Source organism: Oncorhynchus kisutch, linkage group LG28 (genome assembly GCF_002021735.2).
Source record: "Oncorhynchus kisutch isolate 150728-3 linkage group LG28, Okis_V2, whole genome shotgun sequence".
Taxonomy (NCBI): domain Eukaryota; kingdom Metazoa; phylum Chordata; class Actinopteri; order Salmoniformes; family Salmonidae; genus Oncorhynchus; species Oncorhynchus kisutch.
Genome location: NC_034201.2, coordinates 33,479,690 through 33,492,154, shown reverse-complemented (window position 1 = coordinate 33,492,154; position 12,465 = coordinate 33,479,690).

Sequence of the window (12,465 nt, the reverse complement as noted above, 5' to 3'; positions counted from 1 at the left end):
CCACTGGGTTTTCAACTCAAAATATACATTTCTGTTCTATTGTCATTGAGGACATTCATCTGTGTTACTTCATAATGATTTGAATGAATCCATGTTTCGATTGGCCAAGATCACATTTTTCCATTATACAAAAGGAACAAACTGTAGCATCTTATCGCTGTAACAGATCCTTTATGGTGACTATACTCTCACCAGAATCTCTGCTGACATCAGGGTTTTTCATTCGTGCTCAGTGATCTCATGTTTCTACTTCGTGTCGCAGACTCGGCAGAGTCTATACAAATATACTTTTCCTCAGAGGGGAGACTGCCTCCCTCCCACTGTTGCCCCCTCACCCCACACTCTTCAGAAGACAAGGCCTGACCCCAAGACCAGAAAGGTCTTGGAATGTGAGTAGGCATGCATGTGCATACACACACACACACGTTTTGTTTCTCCATCCTCAGATTACTGCCAGCTCACATTGGATCCCAACACAGCTCATAACTGTCTGTTTCTGTCAGAGGGGAATAGGAAGTTAAGTAATAAGGCCCAGCCCTTTCTTGACCATCCAGACAGATTGACCTCATATTTGTTATTTAAAAAAAATATATATAGTTTAACACTTGTTTTACCAAGTTGACTGAGAACACATTCTCATTTACAGCAACGACCTGGGGAATAGTTACAGGGGAGAGAAGGGGGGATGAATGAGCCAATTGTAAGCTGCTACCAACATGCTTGAACTACTGAGAGGTAGAGTGGAGCCCGTTCAAGGCTTATAATACTGTGTCATATAAAGGGATCAGCAGGAGTGGACATGGTGATGAGTGTTGGTTTGGAGGTAATGATCAGTCTGGGAGTTTGGTTTGTTGTTCTATCTTTGTCTGTTCTTTCTACCACAATAACAAACAGACTGCTGTACATGTACCCAGGGCTTCCAGAGTACTAGGAGTGTACCTCTACCACAGACCAGGAACTCTGTCATTCTACAACCTCTCTGGCACAATGTCCCTCCTCCATGAGTCCAGACCACATTCACTCAGCCCTTCTATTCTGATTTCTGGATTGATGCTGGATTATCTGTGAAAATACTGAACCAATGATGAACTTTGTTGAGAATACAGTCATGTTCACGTATCTATGTTGTAAGATTTTAGCATTTTGAAAAGATTTGATCACTTTTTGCAATGTCAGTACATAGTTCTGAAAGAGTCTGAACCCGCAAGGGCAGAGTGCGCTCTTGCCTTCTCATTGAGTTCAGTGCCTTGGTGAACAGAATCCTAGAATATAGTGAGGGCAGCGATGCTCCCCATCCAACCTGACAGAGCTTGAGAGAATCTGCAGAGAAGAATGGGAGAAACTCCCCAAATACAGGTGTGCCATGCTTGCAGCGTCATACCCAAGAAGACTGAAATGTTGTAATTGCTCCCAAAGGTGTTTAAACAAAGTACTGAGTAAAGGGTCTGAATACTTATGTAAATGTGATATTTCAGATTTTTTTATTTATAAAATTGCCCCAAAAATTCAAAATGCCTGTTTTTGCTTTGTCATTATGGGGTATTGTGTGTAGATTGAAGAGGATTAAAAAATAAAAACATTTTAGAATAAGGCTGTAACATAACAAAATGTGGGGGGGGGGTCAAGGGGTATAAATACTTTCCAAATGCACTGAACATAAGCATATACACTACATATGCATAATGCTCTTCATCTTTTGTATTTATTTCTTTATCCTTTCATTATTTTCAAAAATGAAAATAGGAAACCATTTATGCAAGGCATATCTCAGTTGACCAGCATCACATTCTGTTCTATAGGTAGCGTTTCAGTATTTCCTGTGTTTCTTTTTAAACATAAGACAAACACACAATTGTTTGTTTCCCTTCTAATGGGAGAAATGGCACTTTTTATATTGGTAAACAGAAGAAAACTTTGGGACATAAGAAATCAGGGCAAGCTGCAGGCAGTGATAAAGATTCACGTTTGAAAGAGAGGAACATTTTTATGGAATTCATGTGAGAGAAGCTGGATTCACAGGTGTATGTTGATCCAAACATAGTTAGAAAAAAAACAGGCAATGCTCTTATGTTTGGGAATTTCTCAGCGATAATATGCTCAGCGGAGAAGCATCCCACCACATCAATAGAGAACGAGTCTCTAAGAAACTGCATCACCTCTGTCAAAATTAGCTTTCAGTTTATCTAAAAACTTAGACATTTACATTTTTTATTTCACCTTAATTTAACCAGGTAGGCCAGTTGAGAACAAGTTCTCATTTACAACGGCGACCTGGCCAAGATAAAGAAAAGCAGTGCGACAAAAACAACTGAAAAATTGGTATACAGTGTGTGCAAATGAAGTAAGGAGGTAAGGCAATAAATAGGCCATAGTGACGATTTACAATTTAGCACTGTAGTGATAGATGTGCAGATGAGCATGTGCAAGTAGAAATACTGGTGTGCAAAAGAGCAAAAAAAACTAAAACAAATATGGGATGAGGTAGGTAGTTGGTTGGATGGGCTATTTACAGCTGCAGCGATCGGTAAGCTGCTCTGACAGCTAATGCTTAAAGTTAGTGAGGGAGATATAGGTCTCCAACTTCAGAGATTTTTGCAATTCGTTCCAGTCATTGGCAGCAGAGAACTATAAGGAAAGGCAGCCAAAGGAGGTGTTGGCTTTGGGGATGACCAGTGAAATAAACCTGCTGGAGCGTGTGCTACGGGTGGGTGTTGCTATGGTGACCAGTGAGCTGAGATAAGGCGGAGCTTTACCTAGCAAAGACTTATAGTTGACATGGAACCATTAGGTTTGACGATGAATATGTTGCCAGGACCAGCCAACGAGAGCATACAGGTCGCAGTGGTGGGTAGTATATGGGGCTTTGGTGACAAAATGGATGACACTGTGATAGACTGCATCCAATTTGATGAGTAGAATGTTGGAGGTTACTTTGTAAACGACATCGACGAAGTCAAGGATCGGTGGGATAGTCAGTTTAACGAGGGTATGTTTGGCAGCATGAGGGAAGGAGGCTTTGTTGCGAAATAGGAAGCCAATTCTACATTTAATTTTGGATTGGAGATGCTTCTGGAAGGAGAGTTTACAGTCTAGCCAGACACCTAGGTATATACAGTGCCTTGCGAAAGTATTCGGCCCCCTTGAACTTTGCGACCTTTTGCCACATTTCAGGCTTCAAACATAAAGATATAAAACTGTATTTTTTTGTGAAGAATCAACAACAAGTGGGACACAATCATGAAGTGGAACGACATTTATTGGATATTTCAAACTTTTTTAACAAATCAAAAACAGAAAAATTGGGCGTGCAAAATTATTCAGCCCCCTTAAGTTAATACTTTGTAGCGCCACCTTTTGCTGCGATTACAGCTGTAAGTCGCTTGGGGTATGTCTCTATCAGTTTTGCACATCGAGAGACTGAAATTCTTTCCCATTCCTCCTTGCAAAACAGCTCGAGCTCAGTGAGGTTGGATGGAGAGCATTTGTGAACAGCAGTTTTCAGTTCTTTCCACTGAATACAGTGTATGTAGGGAAATGGAGCATTTTGTTTGTGCTCAAATCAGAGGATAAAATAATCATTCATTTTTCAGTCATGTCAATAACTGTTTTGTCCCAAGTCCATTTAAGTCACTCAAGAAAATGTACCTCTGCTCCGAACTCCTCATCAAGAATTTTCGCTAGATAGGCCTGTGTTGGCTTTATTGTGGCAGTAATCATGGAGAAAAGCAACTATATCCTCCCTATATACTCTTGAAAGCATTGCTACCCTTGCTTTGCTACCTAATATCATTACGTAAAAGTAGATAATGATGCTCAGCAGACATGTCTTTCAACAGACTACAAAACCAAGCAATGCTGATCAGATAAAGTTTAAGATAGCCATAACTGAGTCTGTTTTTGTTTTTTACTCACCGCTGAGTTTAGCGCAAAGCAGGCCCTAGTGTATGAGGCAGTGTTGTCAGGAATAGGAAGAGAGGCCCAACTAGGCAGAACATCTGTCTCCCTCCAGCAGGTGGCGGTTTTTCATTGTTTCGCCCACCAAGCAATGAGTTTACGTATGGAGGCAGTGGCGACCCGTCATTCAGGGCAGGTGGGGATGAGCCCCACATTTTACAAACAACCCCCCCAAAAATTGGGGAAAAAATAACTATATATTTTTTGTGGGGCTTGCCTGTTTTGCATGTGATTTTGGCATTCATGTGTGCCACATATCAGAATAATGTAAAATAATGTCAAAAATATATATATCATTGAGTTAATAAAGCCACATACACACATGGTCTCTTTATTGTTTTCTTGAGTAAGGCAGATCGAAAATGCAGGTGTTTCAGCCTAGCTCAGTGCTTTCTGTGGTGGTGGGGCATGCCAGCAGAAAATAGGAGCATTGCGCTGTGATTGGCTCAGTGTTCTGTCTGCCAAGTCTAAGTCCTTAGTATGGGTAGATATAGAAAATGTAAGCCCTTTGGGTCCTGCCATAGAGTTACATTACAAGTTCCCTTCCATGAAGGCTCAAGGTCAATGGCCACAGATAAAACAACGTCAAATCACATTATATGTACAGTAGCTTTGATTGGACTGATCATGTCAACATCTTACTTTCAAATTCTTAGCCATTAGTCATCATCATGAATCAAGTCGACAATCTACTGGCAAATCCTTTTTAATCCTTGTCATATGAAGAGAAATAACGAAGGCAAATTCTAGATGTGTCGGTGCTCATCTGCCATTGGACATAAACATTACACAACAAGTTGGAAATCGCTAATTCAACAATGAGGGGTTTGGAAGGAATTGGTGACAGTGGCTAACTGCAAGCATTGCAACTCGGAAGTTGGGAAAATACGTTTTGAACGGTCATTCAACTCTGAATTGTAAATCCGGCCTCTCCCTTTTTTCTCCTTTTTCTTTTTTTGAATTTGACCCCTTTTTCTCCCCAATTTCGTGGTGTCCAATTGTTTTAGTAGCTACTATCTTGTCTCATCGCTACAACTCCCGTACGGGCTCGGGAGAGACGAAGGTTGAAAGTCATGCGTCCTCCGATACACAACCCAACCAAGTGCTGCTTCTTAACACAGCGCCATCCAACCCGGAAGCCAGCCGCAACATGTCGGAGGAAACACTGTGCACCTGGCAACCTTGGTTAGCGCGCACTGTGTGCGATGAGACAAGGATTGCCCTACCGGCCAAACCCTCCCTAACCCGGACGATGCTAGGCCAATTGTGCGTCGCACCACGGATCTCCCGGTCGCGGCCGGTTACGACAGAGCGGCCTCTCTCTTTCTTTGATGACAAAATCTGCTCACGAAGGACCGCCATGCCACCTTCCTGTTCAAGTGAGCACATCACAACAAGGTGAGCCCAAAAATGTATTGTATGCTACTGCATAAATTATGTAATATGCCAGGGGGATATGTAACTTATACTGTAGCTAAGAAAGTAATACTAAGTATATGTTGTGTAGTAAACTGTTAGTAGCCCATGTGCCTCACCCTAATTATTTAGTCTATTTTGATCTCTTAATTTCACCTACTGTTCTGACTTGGTGGTGCACATAGCATATAACCTGTTTTTGAGAAATGTGATCATTGAATATTTTAAGAGCTTTCATTGTCTGCTTGTATTCCCCCTTTGTTTATCCTATGGTTCTGATTTGGTGTACAGAGAGAATACTGTAAGAATGTCCGGAATTCTGTCGCTGTACATTTCAAAAGTGCTGAACAAATAGTTATATTGACTACGTCCATCCTAGTTTGCTCATTAATGTCTTAATCGAAATTTACGGATTGCTTCTTATAGGCAGTGATGCAACCAGTCAGGATGCTCTCGATGGTGCAGCTGTAGAACCTTTTGAGGATCTGAGGACTCATGCCAAATATTTTTAGTCTCCTGATTACGAATAGGGTTTGTCGTGCCTGCTTCACGACTGTCATGGTGTGCTTGGACCATGTTAGTTTGTTGGTGATGTGGACACCAAGGAACTTGAAGCTCTCAACCTGCTCCACTGCAGCACCGTAGATGAGAATGGGGGCATGCTCTGTACTCCTTTTCCTGTAGTCCACAATCATTTCCTTTGACTTGATCACGTTGGAGGGAGAGGTTGTTGTCCTGGCACCACACGGCCAGGTATCTGATCTCCTCCCTATAGGCTGTCTCGTTGTTGTCGGTGATCTGAACGCTGAGCTGTAGTCAATGAATAGCATTCTCACATAGGTGTTCCTTTTGTCCAGGTGGGGAAGGGCAGTGAGGAGTGCAATAGAGACTGCATCATCTGTGGATCTGTTGGGGCGGTATGCAAATTGGAATGGGTCTAGGGTTTCTGGGATGATGGTGTTGATGTGAGCCATGACCAGCCTTTCAAAGCACTTCATGGCTACAGTTGAGAGTGCTACGGGTCGGTAGTCATTTAGGCAGGTTACCTCAGTGTTCATAGGCACAGGAACTATGGTGGTCTGCTTAAAACATGTTAGTATTACAGACTCGGACAGGGAGAGGTTGAAAATGTCAGTGAAGACACTAGTTAGTTGGTCAGCGCGTGCTCGCAGTACATGTCCTGGTAATCCGTCTGGTCCCGCGGCCTTGTGAATGTTGACCTGTCTAAAGGTCTTACGGCAGGGTAGCCTAGTGGTTAGAGCGTTGGACTAGTAACCGGAAGGTTGCAAGTTCAAATCCCCGAGCTGACAAGGTACTGTCATTCTGCCCCTGAACAGGCAGTTAACCCACTGTTCCTAGGCCGTCATTGAAAATAAGAATTTGTTCTTAACTGACTTGCCTAGTAAAATAAAGGTACAATTTAAAAAATTTAAATAAACATTGGCTGCGAAGAGCGTGATCACAGAGTCTTCCGGTACAGCTGGTGCTATCATGCATGTTTCAGTGTTCTTTGCCTCGAAGCGAGCATAAAGGTAGTTTAGCTCGCTTTCAAGGAGCAGGACTCTAACCCGGAAGCTTATAAGAATCCTGCTATGCCCTCCGACGAACCATCAAACAGGCAAAGTGTCAATACAGGACTAAGATCGAGTCGTACTACACCGGCTCTGACGTTCGTCGGATGTGGCAGGGCCTGCAAACCAACTACAAAGGGAAGCACAGCCAAGAGCTGCCCAGTGACACGAGCCTACCTGCTCCTTGAAAGCGGCAGCTCTAGCCTTTAGCTCAGTGCAGATGCTGCCTGTAATCCATGGCTTCTGGTTGGGGTATGTACGTACAGTCACTGTGGGGACGACATCATTGATGCACTTATTGATGAAGACAATAACAGATGTCCTTTACTCCTCAATTCCATTGGAGGAGTCCCGGAACATATTCCAGTCTGTGCTAGCAAAACAGTCCTGTAGCTTAGCATCTGCTGATGTAAAAAGGGCGTTTACAAATACATTAGATTAATTGATTGAGAATCACTGCGGTGAGGAACAGGATGACATGCTTTGCCAGCAACTGAGATGAGACTCCTCTGCTTTTTCCACAGTCTGCTTTGCACCTTTCATTTGAAAATGGTGACAATGTTGGTATCCTTCCACTCTTGAGGTATAGCTTAATAGGACCAGATGGTGTTTGTAGAGTACGGGCTCTCTAGGTCTCTCCTCTGATGAAGGCTAGGCAAGCCTTGAGTGCAGTAGACTGCAAATTTGCTAGGTTAGCAGTGAGGGCCTTGAATTGGAAGAGGTTGTTTTTTCCCGGTGTGTTCTCAATAAACCAGTCTTTTTTAAAGAATTGTATTGTATCGGGGTAACTGACCAGTGATAATTTTGCTAACTATTTTTGATTTAGTCTTGGCACCTGGGTGACGCAAAGCAACTATTTGGTTCCAGTACGTTCACCATACATCAGCTATCTACTGCAGCAGATATGAAGAGTGATTGTTAGTCTTTCATTTTTTTAAAGAATTTTATTGCATCACAACATTTTCCTCAATGAGTTTAAAATGCAATAATCTTTCAAACTTTGTAAGTACATTGGTAAATGTCAATTTGTTTGATTATTCTACAATGAAGGTATTATCTTTTCATAATTTTTCTCTCTGCATTGTTTGGAAGGGCCAGTAAGTAAGCATTTCACTCTTAGTCTACATGTGTAGTTTATGAAGCATGTGACAAATAAAAGTTATTTCATTATACTATCTATTACCTTTTTGAAATCTTTCAAAACTTCCCATCAAATGGGCACACACACACACACTTCATTGGGGCAACACCATTCCCAAATAAGGGAACAACAAGAATGTGTCACCTGATCTGAACATCGGTCATCAATATTTGGCTGAGTGTAACGGAGACACGGCTACTCAAATTCCCTGAACTCATTGGAGAGTTCAAGCATTTTTTTGAATGTGACAGTTGCAGTTTAAATACATTTAATTTCAGGCAGGGTGGTATTTCAGAGGAGCTGAGCAGAAGGATTGAGGAGTGATTTGTCACTGCTTTGTTGACCAAACAGATTAGCTATCCAGGGGTTTTTGCTGAAAGTAACCTGATACTGTGTCTATGAGTTTGCAGTAGGTTACTTAATTTCCTCAATCTTCTTTGAGACTCAGTTTTAACGGAGGACATTTTGCTGTAGACATTTTACCTTCTGTATGTGTAATGCTGAACTAAGTGGCATTTGAGTCGTAAATCAAGTCAGAGAGTTGAGACATCCAAACCCAACCCCCATCATGGCTCAGTCAAGCGACTGTTTGGCATCTCTCTTGTCAAGCAGGGAGGAAATGTGCAAAAGTTCAATACCAAAATAAAAAGCCTCTTATGCAATATAGTCAAAATTGAAATATGAAAACCATAGAAAGAAGGTTGAGAAATCTCTTATGAAAGGGATTCCCAAGAGGATGAATATGGATCAGAATGGCTTTTAGCAATTTTAAACTTCTGGCCTCCTCTTTCTTTTTCTCTTTCTCTTTCATAGCCTGCTTATTACCAGGTAGTTACTATGGTTTCTTATGGATTCTTTAACATGGACTTTTTTCTGCAACCTTTAGGCCTTTATACAATTGAAGTAGTATAACTTTTATAATGAATAATTAAGGAAACGATGATGTTTATGCTGACGATAAATTACATTGATGATAAAATCCAATAATCATGTACAGTACCTGCACACTTGACAAAATCTAATAATAAAAAATTGGTCACATAAAAAACAAGCTTTATTTAGAGTTAGAATTTAGAGTTAGAATTAATGGATTACACAAATTGAAAACATAAATGAATCCGATAACATGAGTTTTCCATTCATAAAATGTGCAGTGTAAATTTCCACAGTACAATTCTAGTTTTAATGTCACATGCACAAGTAGAGTGAAATGCCTTTCTTGCAAGCTCTAACTACAACAATGCAGTAATCAATAACAATGTAAAACTACAAATAACAAGGTAGAACCAAAAACACACAAGATATAAAAATAAGAACACCATAAAGTAAACAAGCATACTGTATACAGGGTCAGTTCCAGTACCATATTTACAATGTGCTGGGTTACTGGAACGATAAAGGTAGATATACTACATTACCAAAAGTATACAGACACCTGATCGTCGAACATCTCATTCCAAAATCATGGGCATTAATATGGAGTTGGTCCCCCTTCGCTGCTATATCAGCCTCCACTCTTCTGGGAAGGCTTTCCACTAGATGTTGGAACATAGCTGCGGGGACTTTCTTCTATTCAGCCACAAGAGCATTACATGAGGTTGGGCACTGATGTTGGGAGATTAGGCCAGATTAGGCCTGTGACTTTGTGTGGTTCGAAGTCGGCATTCCAATTAATCCCAAAAGGTTTCGATGGGGTTGAGGTCAGGGCACTGTGCGGTCAGGGCACTGAGATTCCACACCAATCTCAACAAACCATTGTTGTATGGACCTCACTTTGTGCACAGGGGCATTGTCATGCTGAAGCAAGAAAAAGCCTTCCTGAACTGTTGCCACAAAGTTGGAAGCACAGAATCGTCTAGAATGTGATTGTATGCTGTAGCGTTAAGATTTCCCTCCACTGGAACTAAGGGGCCTATCCCAAACCATGAAAACAGCCCCAGACCATGATTTTTCCTCTACAAAACTTCACAGTTGGCACAATGCAGTCGGGCAAGTAGCATTCTCCTGGCATCCGCAAACGCAGATTTGTCCGTCGGACTGCTAGATGGTGAAACATGATTCATCACTACAGAGAACACGTTTCCACTGCTCCAGAGTCCAATGGCGGCAAGCTTTACACCATTCCAGCCGACGCTGGCATTGCGCATTGTGATCTTAGGCTTGTGTGCGACTGCTTGGCCATGGGAACCCATTACATGAAGCTCTCGAGGAACAGTTATTGAGCTGACATTGCTTCCAGAGGCAATTTGGAACTCAGTAGTGATTGTTGCAACCAAGGACAGACAAAAAAAATCCCGTTCTGTGACTTTGTGTGGCCTACTACTTTGCAGCTGAGCCGTTGATGCTCCTAGGTATTTTCACTACTTTCACTCACTATTTTCACAATAACATCACTTACAGTTGACCGGGGAAGCTCTGGCAGGGAAGAAATTTGACAAAATGTGGCATCCTATGACGTTGAAAGTCACTGAGATCTTCAGTAAGGACATTCTACCGCCCTTTGTTTTTCTATGGAGATTGCAATAGTCAATTGGAGGTATACCTGTGGATGTATTTCAAGGCCTACCTACAAACTCAGTGCCTCTTTGCTTGACATCATGGGGAAATCAAAAGAAATCAGCCAAGACCTCAGAAAAACAATTGTAGACCTCCACAAGTCTGGTTCATTATCGGGAGCAATTTCCAAACGCCTGAAGGTACCACGTTCATCTGTACAAACAATAGTACGTAAGTATAAACACCATGGGACCACGCAGCCGTCATACCTCTCAGGAAGGAGACGCATTCTGTCTCCTAGAGATGAACGTACTTTGGTGCGAAAAGTGCGAATCAATCCCAGAACAGCAGCAAAATACCTTTTGAAGATGCTGGAGGAAACGGGTACAAAAGTATCTATATCCACAGTAAAAACGAGTCGTATAATCGATATAACCTAAATGTCCACTCAGCAAGGAAGAAGCCGATGCGCCATAAAAAGCCAGATTACGGTTTGCAACTGCACATGGGGACAAAGATTATACTTTTTGGAGAAATGTCTTCTGGTCTGATGAAACAAAAATAGAACTGTTTGGCCATAATGACCATCGTTATGTTTGGAGGAAAAAGGGGGAGGCTTGCAAGCCGAAGAACACCATCCCGACTGTGAAGCACGAGGGTGGCAGCATCATGTTGTGGGGGTGCTTTGCTGCAGGTGGGACTGGTGCACTTCACAAAATAGATGGCATCATGAGGCAGGAAAATTATGTGGATATATTGAAGCAACATGTCAAGACATCAGTCAGGATGTTAAAACATGGTCGCAAATGGGTCTTCCAAATGGACAATGCATACTTCCAAAGTTGTGGCAAAATGGCTAAAGGACAACAAAGTCAAGTTATTGGAGTGGCCATCACAAAGCCCTGACCTCAATCTCATTGAAAATTTGTGTGCAGAACTGAAAAGGTTTGTGCGAGCAAAGAGGCCTACAAACCTGATTCAGTTACACCAGCTCTTTCAGGAGGAATGGGCCACAATTCACCCAACTTATTGTGGGAAGCTTGTGGAAGGCTACCCAAAATGTTTTACCCAAGTTAAACAATTTAAAGGCAATGCTACCAAATACTAATTTAGTGTATGTAAACTTCTGACCCACTGGGAATGTGATGAAAGAAATAAAGCTGAAATAAATAATTCTCTCTACTATTATTCTGACATTTCACATTCTTAAAATAAAGTGGTGATCCTAGCTGACCTAAGTAAGAGAATTTTTACTAGGATTAAATGCCAGGAATTGTGAAAAACGGAGTTTAAATCTATTTGGCTAAGGTGTATGTAAACTTCCGACTTCAACTGTATGTGAGTGGGTATGTGTAGAGTCAGTATATATGTATATATCTATGTGCATATTATGTGTGGGTGAGCAAATGACGGAGTGAGTGATTGTATGTGTGTTGGAGTGTCAGTGTGTGTAAGTGTGTAGGGCCCTGTGAATGTGCATAGAGACTGCAAAATTAGGGTAAACTCTGTCCGTGTAGCCATTCTGTAAGCTATTCAGCAGTCTTATGGCTTAGGGATATAAACTGTTCAGGAGCCTGTTGGTGTCAGACTTGATGTGCCGTTTGTGTAGAAGCAGAGAGAAGTCTATGGCTTGGGTGGTTGCAGTGAACAAAGAATTACTTTATTTTCACAAAGACCAAAAACAAAAACAGAGAAAATCTGACAATCCCATTTAAAAGTTCTAAAACAGAGATTTTCTCAGTTTAGAAAAAAACTATTAATTGTTGGACATAAAAGACTAAAAACAAATCAACTACCATCAACTGTCATTTTAATTTTGGAAATCTGTTACGAAGTATTCCTACACATAATAAAGAGATATAGTGTAGAGCGTAGAGCGACGTTATC